Source organism: Cebidichthys violaceus, unplaced genomic scaffold (assembly GCF_023349555.1).
Source record: "Cebidichthys violaceus isolate CVI_PGR_0920_01 unplaced genomic scaffold, fCebVio1.0.p SCAF_129, whole genome shotgun sequence".
Lineage (NCBI taxonomy): Eukaryota > Metazoa > Chordata > Actinopteri > Perciformes > Stichaeidae > Cebidichthys > Cebidichthys violaceus.
Window position 1 is genome coordinate 301,922 of NW_027176295.1, and position 11,667 is coordinate 313,588.

Genomic DNA, 11,667 nt, shown 5'->3' on the forward strand with positions numbered 1-11,667 from the left:
GTAGTATTTGTAGTATTATTACATTTTTAAATATTTTTTGTGAATATTTATCTTCTGACAGATCAGATCATTTCATTCTCTCTAGTTGTATTTCATTATTTTTATAAACTCTTGTCGATGTGAGATGAGTCTTCACATGAACGTAAACCGATGGTTAAAATGAATAGAGAGTGAACCCTCTGCCGACCTGTGAGTCGCCCCGCAGGTTGGAGCTGATTCCCGGCTGCAGCAGCGGCTCCGTCCCGATGTCCTGGTCCCGGTGTCTCGTGTCCCGGTGTCCTGGTGTCCTGGTGCTCCAGACTGCGGCCTCCGCCTGCAGCTGCTCCGCCGGTCTCCTCCGTCTCTCTCTGCAGGATCTAAACGTGCACAACATGTTTGATTATTAATAGAAACATTCACACACCATACAAGTTCACCAGCACGCAACGACCCGGTTCTAGAAAGTCCAGTTAGACCTCATTCTGTGCAGAGTTCAGACATATTAAAGTGCTGCAGTTATTTTAAGGAGTTCTTCTTCTCGTATGTTCGCGCTGCACAGAGAGAAGACTTCACCTTCACAGTAAACTCATACACAGAGCGATAATGTGATGGCTTCTGATGAAGTCAAATATGAAATAAATCAATAAAACGTATCCTCACGTCTGCTTTACTGTTATTATGAAGAACGTCCTCCTCTTAGCGTGTTAAGGCAATGAACCTGAACCTCTCTAGAGAGCTTTGAACAACTTTATTTAAACGTTTTAACATGCCAGCTGCAGCTAAAGAACTGTATAACAGAAACAACATTCATACACAGTTTAAGATGTGAATGAGGAGGAGGCTCTAATAAATAACACAATTCATCCTAATGATCTCTGAAGCATCACACAGCTCCTCCTGAGGAACTCAAGGAAACATCACGAGAAGTTTGATATTAAACAAAAAGAGTCTTAATATATAAATGTACTGTTCACCATATGTTAATAAAAACGTCTCCGTCTATTGTAACATTGGATCAATAATATTCTATAATATCTCCAAACTGCATTAAGTCCTCATGAGGTGAAAAACCCAAAACTCCTCTCAGTTGTGTATTAATACACAGATATGAGGCCACACATAGATTCACAGGCTTATGGTCAGTGGTGGAGGTAACAGAGTACATTTACTCCAGAACTGTAATTAAGTACACATGGGAGGTACTTGTACCTTATTCAATTATTTTCCTCTCATTTTCCCAGAATGCATTGTGACCCTAAAACAGTTTCTTCAAGAATATCAGAGAATTATGTGATTTATGAGACGAAACAGATGAAAATACATGAGGAGTGGTGGAAAGTAACTAAGTATTTTCTTGTTATGCTTCTTTCTACCTCTACTTCACAACATTTATCTGACAGCTTTAACACATTCAGATTGTTACACACAAAACTAGCGTTAAACTAGCATTAAGATAAGTAATGTAAACAATGTTAATGTATTAACAATGCTGTTTTTACAGCTTGGTATTTGTACTTTCACTGTAGCTGAGTATTTCTACTGTGTTGTATTAGTATTTTTACTGTTGCAGAGTAATTTTATTGTTTGGTTTTAGTACTTTTACTGTAACAGAGTATTTTTACAGAATGATATTAGTACTTTTACTGTAACAGAGTATTTTTACAAAGTGCTATTAGTACTTTTACTATAGCAGAGTATTTTTACACTGTAGTATTAGTACTTAGTCCATCTTTTAGACGTTATACAACGTCTTTAAAGTGCTTCAAACAGACGGATGAACATATTAACTACAGATAAGTTAATATTCAGTAAATGTGATGACAGAGCATCTTGTATCAGTTAAAGTACTGCAGTACTACAGAAATATTACAAAAGATAAACATTCTTCAGCACAAAGGCAATTATATTTATGCAGATGTACATAAAGAGCAGCAATACGTTGAGAATAATCACATTTATAGTATGATACTGATGTCATAAACTACTAAACACATTATACCATTATAACATTATAACATTACAACATTATAACATTATAACATTATAACATTATAACATTACTACATTATAACATTATAACATTATAACATTACATTAGAACATTACAACATTACTACATTATACCATTATAACATTACAACATTACTACATTATAACATTATAACATTACATTATAACATTACAACATTACTACATTAGAACATTAGAACATTACAACATTAGAACATTAGAACATTACAACATTAGAACATTAGAACGTTACAACATTATAACATTACAACATTATAACATTGGAACAATAGAACATTTGAACATTATACCAATACCATTATACCATTAAAACATTACAACATTACAACATTATAACATTATAACGTTACAACATTATAACATTATAACATTATAACATTATACCATTACAACATTATAACATTATAACATTATACCATTACAACATTACAGCATTATAACATTATAACATTATAACATTATACCATTACAACATTACAGCATTATAACATTATAACATTATAACATTATACCATTACAACATTACAGCATTATAACATTATAACATTATAACATTATACCATTATACCATTACAACATTACAACATTAGAACATTACAACATTATAACATTATAACATTATACCATTATAACATTACAACATTAGAACATTACAACATTACAACATTTTAAAATTATAACATTATAACATTATAACATTATATCATTACAACATTACAGCATTATAACATTATAACATTATAACATTATACCATTATACCATTACAACATTACAACATTAGAACATTACAACATTATAACATTATACCATTATAACATTACAACATTAGAACATTACAACATTACAACATTTTAAAATTATAACATTATAACATTATACCATTATAACATTAGAACATTAGAACATACCATTATAACATTATAACATTCCAACATTCTAACACTAGAACATTAGAACATTAGAACATACCATTCTAACATTCTAACATTAGAACATTACAACATTAAAATATTATAACATTATAACATTACAACATTATACCATTAGAACATTCTAACATTCTAACATTCTAACATTAGAACATTACAACATTAGAATATTATAACATTATACCATTAGAACATTAGAACATTACAACATTAGAACATTCTAACATTCTAACAGTAGAACATTACACCAGCACAATAAAGTGCTGATGGAGACAGAACGCTGTACCTGCCTGCATGTTGGTGGCGTTGCTGTGGAGACGTTTGAATATTCACAATGGGAGGGAGGCTGAGATGAAGTAACAGATGGCGGGAGGCATGTAGGTGCACGACTGACAGAAACAAATTATCACTTCTTTTTATCTCCTCACAATGAAGCGACACCGACGGGTGAACCACGGTGGCTACCGACGGTTTTATTGAATTCAATTATTGAACCGTCGCAGATTAAAACATTAAAACAGAGCGTTAATATTTATCTGAATAAAGGCATCGAGACGTGGTTGAAGTCAGTAATTAGTGCGTGTTTGACTTCATCTGGTCTCTGAGCTTCATCTCGTTAAATATGAAACAATAACTGTGAAGTTAAAATGTTCACTTTCAACGTTCATCCCACTCAGTCACTCACTCCTCCACATTCAGACAGACTTCATGAAGAAAGAAAGGAAGGAAGGAAGAGAGAGAGAAGGAGAAAGAAAGAAGGTTTGTTTATCCAGTAAAAGTTCAACATTTCATTATTATTGAAGTTTGTTTCTCACTCATTGAGGTAACAACCCTCCAATCAGTCTAGTACTACAATTAGCGCCAATCACCCATCGGCTCTGTGTGCGTTGAGCTTCACAATGTGAATGAGAGTATTTATCTTAACGAGACAAATTAAAACCAGCCACTCGTTCATCAAACCTCTAATCGACTTAATTGCCGCAAATAAAAGCAATTAACATCAGAGCCGGTCTGCTGCTGCGGCTCAGCAACACAATCAAATATCAGCTGATCACATTTGATTTTAATCCTTCAGTTGAGCCTCTGAACCTCGTCTCTCTCTGTCCTTTTACACAGAAAGAAAAACATTAAAACGTTCAAAAGTTATGATCAGCTGTTATTTAAAATTTCATAAATGTACCTGTGTGCATATGACGATTTTAATTTTCTTCAATATCAACTATTTTAACAGATATACTCATATATTCATTCATAGACTGAATTGTGATCGTATTTCTGAATAAAATAAATACAGTAGTCAATGATGAGAAACAAATAATGTTTTGATGCCATTTGAATTGTGCCATGAATGCACACATGATGTTCGTAAAAAGTTTTTTTGCAAGTAAAGAAAGTTTTAGTTTGTCGTAGTATCATTTAGTTTTGTGTGAGACGAGAAATGTAGTTCACTGATCAGTCACCAACACCAACATGTCCGTTACCTTGGCTTGTTAGCTAGCTAGCTAACTTAGCTTTGTTCAATCAGCAGAGTGAAGTCTAAGCTTCATGTGTTAAAGCTGCATTCTCTCTAGTGTCCACCAGGGGGCGACTCCTCTGGTTGTATAGAAGTCTAGTCTAAAATGACTCTACTTCTCTCTTGATTTATTCCCTCAGTAAACATTGTAAACATGAGTTTATGGTCTCAATCTCTAGTTTACAGTCTTCTTCAATACAGCATGATGTTCATTTAGTACATTATGCTCCATTTAGAGTCAGACAGACCATAAAGCAGGGGATGCTTTAGGGGCGGGGCTACACAGTGATTGACAGGTGCCTTGACGTGCATAAATGATTAATTAATGATTTAAATTGACAAACATCATATGTGTAATTTATGGCACAATTAAAATGGGATCTCTCGCCGTTGACTGTCGTGCATATTTTAATCTGAAATAATGTCCCATAGTGGTCCACCAGAAGGGGCGGGACTTCACTCTTTTGTGACGTTTGAAGAAGAGCTTTGCTAAAGCTACTCGTTGCCTGTTACTTCAGCTTGTTCTAGGCTGCTTTTATTGTGAAAGTCAAGACACTGTAACAGGAAGTTGTTCCCGTTTAAATCTAAGCTTCCAGTTTAATTTACCAATGACTTCTTCTCTTCTTCTTCTACTGTGGCTCAGAGGGTCTTTGTCTCTTTCAGTTGAACCATTGAGCAGCGTTTCGTTCTCCATCTATTAAACTAAATAACATCTATTAGCAAAGAGACTTTCTACAAAATAAAAGCATCGGAGACCGTCACAATAAAGCTCTGCAGCAGCAGGTTGCTCACTTTTTCCAACAGCAGTGTATCTGTGTGTGTTTACGTGTGGTCCAGTATTTGCATGCTTATGCGTGACAATAACTCATCAAAGTGGCTCTGATGGAGGGAAAGTTTGGTGTTAAAGAAAAAGCAGAAGGAGATGACGACGTCGAGGCTTGACTGAGGGGGAATTCCAGCACATCCAGCGTTCCTCCACCTTCATCTCAATGCACATCTGGTTTCATCAACATAGCCAAACTAGACTTTGTGTGATGAACGATTTCCCATGAGCCCACTGGGATCTACAGCAAACAGCGGCCTTCACTCGTGATTTCACGGACGAGTTACGGACCGTTGAACTCTTCAGTGACGTTTAGTTTCAATAAGATAACAAGACGTCTTTTCTCCCGCAAATCAACGGATGGGTCTCCATTTAGCTGTCTAGCAAAAGAAATGTGAATAATCCGTCATCTGGTTTGACTAAACTAGACTCCATAGTTTGTTGGCCACACACGTCTGTAATCTGCCAGTAAACACAGTAGAAGAAAAAGTGGAGGTTGTGAACCAGAAACAAAACCAGAAACAAAATCTGGAAAAAGAAAAAATGTAAAAGCAGCTCAAAGAAAAGTAAAAGTACATTTTAATGAATTAATCGATTGGTCAGAATAAGTTGTTACATTTGTCGCTAGTCGCTTTGTTAGAAATTAAATTTGAGTCTGAGAAGACGGCGACAGCAGAATCAACGTTCAAATGTCACAACGTATTCGTTAATGTAGTTTTTCAAAATAAAATTCAGCTCATCTTTTTCGACAAAGACAGAAAAACACCTGAAGTGAATGTAAAGACATTTTTTGCGTAATTTTACAGATCTTATTTGTCGAGAGGCTGCAGACACGCAAGTAAAAGTCCTGCATTCAAAATATTACTGAAGTAAAAGTATTAGCATCAAAATGTAAAACACATTTTCAAATACTGACGTTGGTCAGAGGCCCATGAGTCCTTTCAAAATAAACTTCTGTCTTCACAGGAAGTTAGGATCAGGAAAAGAATGTGGTGGACCTCAACTCGACTAATGACTCAAAATGTGCGTCTTTGCGTCTTTGTTTGAGCGTTGGACTCTCTGGGCTCCACGTCGTCCTTTCATTTACTGATAATAGACGACTAGTCGGGCTTCGTCTCTGAAGTGATGCTTTGTTGATTCAGGGACTAAACCAAGAGACAAATAAACCTTCACACATGAAGAACTCATGTTGCTGCCAGCAGGACTATAAATAATAAGCATTATTAAACATCCAAATGGTTTGATCCATGAAGGAGAAATAATAATTTGTTGTCCCAACTTTCAGAACGATGCAAACCTGAATTTAATGAAGGACTTCACACCTCCTCATCTCCAGCGTTCAGATTAAACTTGTAACTTAATGCCGACGTTGGAACGTTCATAATTTTAGTAGAAATTAAATTCAAACTAGGCTACGTTTGATTTTACGACCCAACGCGTGTTTCTAGAAAACCTTCCTGCAGCCGCCCGTAAAACCAACGATGTAAAAGAGGAATGGAACACGAATAAAAGAGTCGATGATTAACGTCTCATCGATCGTGTGACGCCCACTCCGCCTCGCTAACTGCCAGGTAAACTCCTGCGTGTTCATGGGAAACGGGCGGATGATTGATGAGCTAATGTTCCTCCCTAATGCGCTGCGTAGACTTCACGTGAGGAAGAGAGCTCCGCACGCCAGATCACACGAGGACGCCACAGGGCGAACGCTCGCTTGCATGAAAACTTCGCCACTTCGATCAAAAAAACCCTCTCGTGCCACCAGAGGCCTGTCGGCTCCAAATGTCCCCCCTTGATCAGTTAAAACAAAGCAAAAAACCCCAGAGCCTGTGGATCTGACGGGGTCTGATTTACGGCGCAGCGTGACGGGCTAATGACGGGTTTCAGGCTCTCGAGCTGCGTTTTACAGACTGGAAGAGCTGGTTTCTCAGACGCTGCTCCCAGATCGGCTTCAAACCTCCACGGGTGATGGAGACCAGTAGGAGGAAGAACCGATCCTGAATCAGCAACCCTGGAGGCGACCTCGCCCCCCCCTCCCCCACCACCTGGACGGGCGGCTGTGATTGGCTGAGAGGAGTTTGGGCGCTCCGGCAGTAAAAACGTTGGTTTTCTATGAATCACTGAAAGAGCTCTAATTAAGAGTAACGACGGCTGAGAGTCTGCAGAGCGATGATTGAGATAATTACACTTAATCACTAAGAAAATAACGTTTTAGTGCGACGTTAACGCAGCGGTGCAGACGCTCACTGCTATCTACACCAGGGCTTCATTTCCGCGTCGGTTAGTCGTTAGTTAAATCATCTTTTCGTGTTTTCACAGACTTCTGCTACAGAATCGGCTCCTTTAAACCATGAGGTCGGGGGTTCGATCCTCCAGTGAGACGCTGAACCACAACTTGCCTCTGCTGAGGACAGACGTTGTGTTAGTGACGTACGAGACGATTAAAGTTTAATACAATTAAGCAGTAATAAAAATGTCAATCATATCCGTAAGTCAACATTTTACCTACTTTCTCTGAGACAAAATGTTAATGTGAGAAAGACAAAACGTCTTTTAATGCATCATAAATGCACTAACAATGTGCTACGATCTAATTATAGAGCTGCATAATTATAGTTATAAGCAATAATTAACATTCATAATGCTTCATAACAATAATCATAACAAATAAAGCATTTAATGATGACTTATGAGGTCAAGTATCTTAATGCTTCATAGTTGACTTCATAAACACTTCTTATTAATCATTTCATAGAGTGCTTTAACTCTCATAGATTAAAAGATTGAATAAAGGTTAAACATGCAGACAGGGGTAAAGTAGAAATAGTTTCAGGTATTATCTAGAATTTTAATTAATTTTAATGTTCAAGTTGTTCATCATCAAAAAGTAAAATTGGAATATTTAATTTCTATTTTAACGTTGTTCTTCATAGATTTAATATTTGTATCACATAAAGCAAACAATGACGACTCATAGTGATTTATAGTCATTATTATACATTATAACAATGTTTATAACAGTGTTTATTACAATAATAACGTATTACAACTATGATGAATTCTAATACACTTCATAAATAGTAAAAGTAACAAAGCTGCATCATGGAAACGCTTCAGGATCACTTAAAGAGGAGATTCAGTGTGTCAACGTCTCCAGAGCTGTTAGCAACCAACGGAAAGTGGAGCAACGGCCTCATCACCAGAAAGTTGCTCCACCCGTTGCCTGACAAACAAAGGCCGGACGAGTACAAACAGTTTGTCAGCGGTACAACATACAAATAATGTAAACACAGAGCCGGATGATTAAACCAATACAACGCTAGCTGAGATGAAAACACACATATGCTGTAGCTGCCATTGTATTAATATAGTAATGTTTCTATAGCTTTCATGTTCACACACACATTGATATGATCAGTGTATCCATTCAATGATCAACGATCCAATACCATTGATTAACTGACGTCACTAAATAACAAATGACATGTTAATAAACTTATAAATATATATATTATATAAATATATATATAATTATAATAATATATAATATATGTATATATATATATATATATATATATATATATATATATATATATATTTCTTTTTTTATTATTAATATATGCGCAGAATCACACTCACTTACTTCAAGCTCATCTATGTTGTGGAGTAGAAGTATAAAGTAGCATTAAATATAAGTACTCCAGTAAAGTACCAGTACCTATTACTGCAGTAAGGGAACATTTGAATAAACTTTATTGGTGAATAACGAGTGTTGTTTCTATTGGATTAGTATCCGACTCCTCTGAGGAGAAACGTGTAAATATTCATCTTTATATTCATTTTGATGTGATTTAATGATCCACACATAACGACATCACACCAATAATTATTGTTTTTGTGATCTTGGGAGACGCACCACTGTCTGGTGATTATGACATAACAAGTTCATGATTCCCGATCATTAGTTCTGTTGTTTTTTTGGGGGATTATTTCCACCTTTGGCAAAACAGTTAATGAGAGAAAAAAATAAAGGTGTTATGATGAGATCAAGAAATAATTGTTCTGTGATCACAAGAAGAAAATTTAAAAATAATTACACCTGTGACATTTTTATAGCTTCTGAAAAAAGGTGAAAACATATACGCACACACACACGCACGCACGCACGCACGCACGCACACACACACACACACACACACACACACACACACAGGACAATGTGACCCAACCTGTCGTGCAGGTGAGCAGCAGCAGTCAGGAAAAAACACCAATTATAGGAATGTTTGGAATACAAACAGCCGCCCATCACGGCCCTCAAACAGGACGTCAGTCTCCAGACGGTAACGGCGACCATCAAATGTCCCGACTCGTCTGTCACCAACCAGCAGCTGCTGCATAACAGCTGAGTCGCTCACTTTCAGACGATCCTCTTCCAGGAAAACAAAGTGGAAAAATAAAAGCAGACGTTGAGTCTGAGACCGTCGGCTGAAAGATCTCCTGTTGTCTATTGACATGCACTCATAATGACATCTAATAACGACGATTGCACTCCACAACACTTTATACGCTTTAAAAGTGTTGATACGAGTTAATGCGGCGAGCAGTGATGCTGCAGGACACGAAGGGTTACACTTATGAATGGAAATAAATGACATTAGACGCATAAGTCAAGTCTCAATATTATTAAATATTGAGATTATTCAACATGAATTAACATATTTATCACAATAACAAAATAATAACTAAGCCAGAGTAAAAAGATCAGAAGATATTAAGTTTCCCGATGTGAATAAACCCCAAATTAGAGATCTTATATCAGAGCTGACTGGTCTTTATGCTAAGCTAAGCTAACTGACATCCATCTGAACATCTCACTTTCTGTAGATAAATGTGGATACAAACGACTCCTTCTAAGGTCACAAAAATACAGAGATTCTTATTTTCAGTTACTTATTAAACACAAAAGAAAAAGTATTAATTAATATTATACTTAAATTCTGCCACTAGATCCCCCAAAATCTCTATTATATATTATTATATATAGGTCTGTTTGACCATAATGTACTAAATGAACATCCTGCTGTATTGAAGAAGACTGTAAACTAGAGATTGAGACCATAAACTCATGTTTACAATGTTTACTGAGGGAATAAATCAAGAGAGGAGTAGAGTCATTTTAGACTAGACTTCTATACAACCAGAGGAGTTGCCCCCTGGTGGACACTAGAGAGAATGCAGCTTTAACACATGAAGCATTGAAGAACTTTAAAGAACCGGAGGTGAACTGTTCCTTTAAGCTGTTGTTTGGTTTATCAGTCAGATTGTTTTTGAGTGTTTTATCACCGTGGTTTAAAGATCTAATGTAGCTGTATTTTGATATAATGTGTTTCTACACTTGTAGTTCTTTGTATTTATTAAAGTGTGTATAGAAGTGTAGCTTTGAGTGATGAAACCTTCATTCAGCAGGATGGTAATTACATTAGATTTACATTAATTGTTCCAAAGACAGATTAGTTTTCTTTTTGTAAAAACCTAAACGTTGAGTCTTTAAACATCACATGTAGTTTTTATAAATGAGGATCCTTCATCTTAGGAAGCCACAAGTTCAGGTTTTAAATAAAGTTTTGAAGAGAAGATCACTGGATCCAGGTTTAAGCCGGCGTCGGTGCGTTTGGGGCGGTGACAGCCGGTCCGACCCGAGGCGACGACTGACTGACAGCCGACGGGCCGCTGCTTTGTCGTCTTTGTTTACGGCGGCGACGGTTCTGTGTGTTTGATGGAGGATTAGAGCTCATTAAGGGAGCGAGGCTGCTCGCCAGGAGCTGCTCAGAGAACCGTACATTACACCGCTCCCTCCCTGTGCTTCATTCAGTACACACAAGCTGTATCACCCACATTCTCATGGTCATACTAATGCTGAAGCGTACAGTTTAATATCCATGAACTCAAAATAGGGATGTCTGTGCTCATCACACAGCTCGTAGATATTACATGAAATGATCCACGTAATCAGGAAGTATGAACACCGCAAGAAGTTACACAGGAAAAACACACACTTATTAAACCAGCAGACCGCTGTTTGCTCTCCGTGTGAAACGTTGATTTATTTGGCATGTAGCTTCTGTACTAAAGTGACGTCACTTCCGTAGTTATTTTAACCCAAACATAAATGTTTTCTTAAACCGAAGTATTTCACCATCGTGTCCTAAATGGAGCATAATGTACTAAATGAACATCATGCTGTATTGAAGAAGACTGTAAACTAGAGATTGAGACCATAAACTCATGTTTACAATGTTTACTGAGGGAATAAATCAAGAGAGAAGTAGAGTCATTTTAGACTAGACTTCTATACAACCAGAGGAGTCGCCCCCTGGTGGACACTAGAGAGAAT